The sequence below is a fragment of the Myotis davidii genome, unplaced genomic scaffold (genome assembly GCF_000327345.1).
Source record: "Myotis davidii unplaced genomic scaffold, ASM32734v1 scaffold803, whole genome shotgun sequence".
Lineage (NCBI taxonomy): Eukaryota > Metazoa > Chordata > Mammalia > Chiroptera > Vespertilionidae > Myotis > Myotis davidii.
Window position 1 is genome coordinate 1158844 of NW_006295567.1, and position 3722 is coordinate 1162565.

The 3722-nt window shown below is 61.2% G+C and overlaps 1 protein-coding gene across 1 annotated transcript in view; it reads left to right on the forward strand.

The window, feature by feature from the left end:
* The first annotated feature begins 6 nt into the window (after nt 1-6).
* HNF1A (HNF1 homeobox A) overlaps nt 7-3722 on the forward strand; it is a 14942-nt gene continuing 11226 nt past the window's right edge. The window contains exon 1 of the mRNA XM_015568175.1: nt 7-107. The gene's annotated coding sequence lies outside the window, so the exon portion shown is untranslated. The remainder of the gene's footprint in view (nt 108-3722) is intronic.

The following is a 3722-nucleotide window of genomic DNA, read 5'->3' on the forward strand; positions in this document are numbered from 1 at the left end:
GAGACGGACGACGACGGGGACTTCACGCCGCCCATCCTCAAGGAGCTGGAGAACCTCAGCCCCGAGGAGGCGGCCCACCAGAAGGCCGTGGTGGAGAGCCTGCTGCAGTAAGAACCCCCGCCCGTTCCAGGGCCCGGTGCCCACCCTCCGCCCCGACAGCCCTGCCCGGCCGAGTGCCCGGCCGTGGCCTGTACCCCGAGTTGTGGGAAGGGGGCGGCCCAGGGGTTCAGGTCCTCTGTGGAGCCGGCCCTCAGCCCAGGGCTTGGGCAGCGCCGCGCCCAGGGGGGCCCTGGGTGGGGAAAACGGGAGACTGTCCATTAAGGGCCTGAGAGCCAGAGGGCCATGGCGGCCTCCACGGCTATTCTATGCCCCAAACCCTACCTTCCCAAGCCCGGGGCCAGGAAGCCGCTGGGGAGGGCAACCCTGGGGCCTGGGGGCTGCCCTGGTCGCCTAGGGACTCAGCAGGCAGCCAGGTCTCTCACCTGGGGGGACATGAAGCCTTGGCAGGAGCTTCTCTCCTTCCCGGCACAGCCCAGGCCTCACCCTCACCAGCAGGCGCCATGAGCGACCTCCGCTGTGGACCCCCCACTGGCCGTCTCCCCGTCTCCGGCTCAGGGCACGGAGTGGGTCTGAGCCGATGCCTCCCCTCTCCTCAGCAGAGCTCACTGGTTACTTATTACCCACAGGCTTTATTATTTCTTTTGTTTTATAAATTTATAAACGGCAAAAGGCTCTGATAAGGCCTGTGATCATTAACTTGTCGGGATGGTGGCCTGGGAAGGCCTGGGCCAATGAACCTCCCACCCAGTGGAGATGGGGGATGGGGAGCGCTGGGGTGGGGGAGGGAGAGGGGGGCGAGGGGCTGCGAGAACGTCCCCGCCCCAAAGCCTCCTCAGCCCCCGTCCTAACAGCTGGGCACTCTGCTAAGGTTTCACATGTTAAAATGTGATAATACTGAGCTGAACGCTGGGAGGAAGCTGTGGACACGACCGCTTCACAGATGAGGAGACTGAGGCCCAGAGAAGGGAAGGAGCTTGGTGAAGGCCACCCAGCTGGGACTTCACACCCCTTCTGCTAAGAGCTCTTAATCCCCAGGCCTGGGGGCCAGGGCTGGGGCCAGCGGAGCGGGGGTGAGAGGGGTTCTGAGGCAGAGTCCCAAAGACACTCTCCAGGGACCATCTCTCTTCTGTCCAAGGTCCTGATCCCGGTTTGGGGGGGAGAGGGAGGGGGGGCTGGGTCTCCGCCTGGGAGTCCTCAGGGTCGGCTGTGAGGGCCTGGGCAGGGGGCAGGGGAGCAGATGGGCCCCCTGACTTGGCAGGAAGTGGAGGGCAAAGGGCCCTGCTGGGCTGCAGGGGAGGGGCAAAGGGGCAGGCCAGGCAGACCAGGGTGAGGGCAGCTGGGCTGGGGCTGGGGCTGCTCAGGACCCCCATGGGGATGGGTGGGAGTGGGAGACGGCGCCCAGGGCCTCCTTACCTGGCTGAGTGGGGCCTCTTGGTCAGCAGTCCCTTGGGTGGGTTGGTGGGTGGGGAGGCATGATCCACAGCACTCGAGGGGGGAGCAGAGGGCAAAGTGCTCCCTGGGACCAGCCTGGGAGCTGAAGGAGGGGAGACGCTGAGAGAGAGGAGGGCAGGGCGATGGGGAGAGGCCTGGAGAAGCCAGCTTAGCCGTGGAGTAGCTGGAGTAGCGGAAAGGCTGCACCAGCTTGGAGAAGGGGCTGGGAGAGTGAGGCACCCCAAGCTGAGAGGAGGCTGGAGTGCTCCCGCCCGCCCAGATTGGGTTTTCTTTAATGCTAACAGCATGCTATTTACTTTCCATTTAAATTTGAGATGTTGCTATAAATTATCAACCAGCTCCTTGTTCCTGCAGAGTTTATAACTAACTACCTGGGTTACTTATTGTTCAGGTAACAAAAGGGACCTGAAGTCACCCTGAGGGGATGGAGTGGCCTGTGGTCTCAGGGCACAGGAAGGAGAGGGGTAGGGGTCCCCGATGAAGATCTGGGTGGTGGAGGACTTCCAGGGGAAGTCGCTGCTCTGGAGAGACAGTGGGTGGGAAGAGACAGGGTGGGCCCTGCGGCCAGGTCTCCCCAGGCACCCTGTGCTTGAGGCCACAGCACATCTCCACCCTTAGTTCAGTGTGTGACCTTGGGCAAGTCTCTTCTTGGCCCTACCTGGACAAGGACTGAAATTCAAACTCCTGGCCCTGATTTCCTGACCTCTTTCCGAGGGACTGCCTTCCCTCTCACTTCCCTCCAGTTACACTCACTCCGCTGATTCCCACCTCAGGGCCTTTGCACATGCTGCTCCTTCTGCCTGGAACCCTCTTTCCAGATCTTCCCATGGCCAAGTCCTTCTCTTCCTTTTGCTCAAATGTCACCTCCTCCGGGAGGCCCTCCCTGACTGCCTCATCTCAAGGTAGGCTCTATCCCTGTCACTCTTCAACCACCTTCCTTTACTTTCTCCTGTCTCTTATCGTGACTTTGTTTTCTATCTTCTGCTATGAAAACAGCAGCTCTTCAAGGGCAGGGTTCCTGTGGCCTAGTTCAGCACTCTTACCCTTACTGTCCAGCCCACTGCTGCTATAGCCAGGGGGAGAGCCTGGGCCTGGGGCTCCTTCCTGGGTGTCCTCCAGGGTAAACCCCTGTCCTTGAACAGCTCAAACCTCAGCCTTGAAGGTCTCCATCTTCTCCATTGGACAGTACCAACACATTGGGACCCAGGAATTCAGTGGCCAAGGCGGGATATCCCTGACTGAGGCCAGCCTGCCTGGGTTCAAATCCCAGCTCCCCAACTCTAGCGCAGGCAGGTGATTTCACTCTTCTGGGCCCCAGTCTCCTCTACAAGGCGGAGGTGACAGGGTAACATGATAGCATGGAGTGCGCATGCGTTGTGAGTACAGTAGACGGGGGCTATGAGGCGTGGTCCCATTTTACAGGTGAGCAAAGGAAGGCTCAGAGAGGCACAGGGACTTCCCAAGGTCTTGCAAAGCAGTCAGGCCAGGACTTGGACCTGGGTCCTCCCAGCCACGCACTCTGCACAGCACCCTCCAGGTTGCACGTCGCCCTTGACCCGTTTACCGCCCTCCTTACCCTGCCTGGTCATTCTGGCTGTTCAGCTTCACTATCTAGTTGCTTCCCTGAGGCGCCTGAGAGAGCAGCAGGGCTTACGAATGCGTTGGACGCCTTCCTCCTCCTGTGAAATGCTGATTGTTAGCTCCGTATCACAGGTGAGGAAACGGAGGCACAGGGCGGCTGAGCAACCTCCCAAGGCCCCCGGGAGAGTGCCGCCCAGCTGAGATTCCAACTGGGATTGGAGTCCGCTCTGGGAACTCAGCCCCTCCACACGCTGGCCTTCAGGGCGGCCTCCGCTCAACCTCGGACGCACTGGAATCCCAGGGCCTCGGGGTCCCGGGACATGATGCTGCCCTTCCGTCCACTGAGCACGTACTGCGTGCCAGGCCCTGTAAGCTTTCCTCTCCTCCTGGAGACGCATGCCGCTCTCCCAGGCGCCCCGAGGCAGGCGTGGGTTTGCCGTGTTAGAGAGGCGTGGGCACGCACACCTCGGGGGCCAGGGTGCGGCGGTGGGACTGGAGCCCAGGCCGGTTTAACTTTGGAGCCGATGAGGGTGGGAGTGGGGGCGCCTGGAGACTGGCCTCTTAGTTCTGAGCTGGAGAAACTGTCCTGAAGAGTCATGTCCTTGGAGACTGAGTGTGTGTGTGTGTGG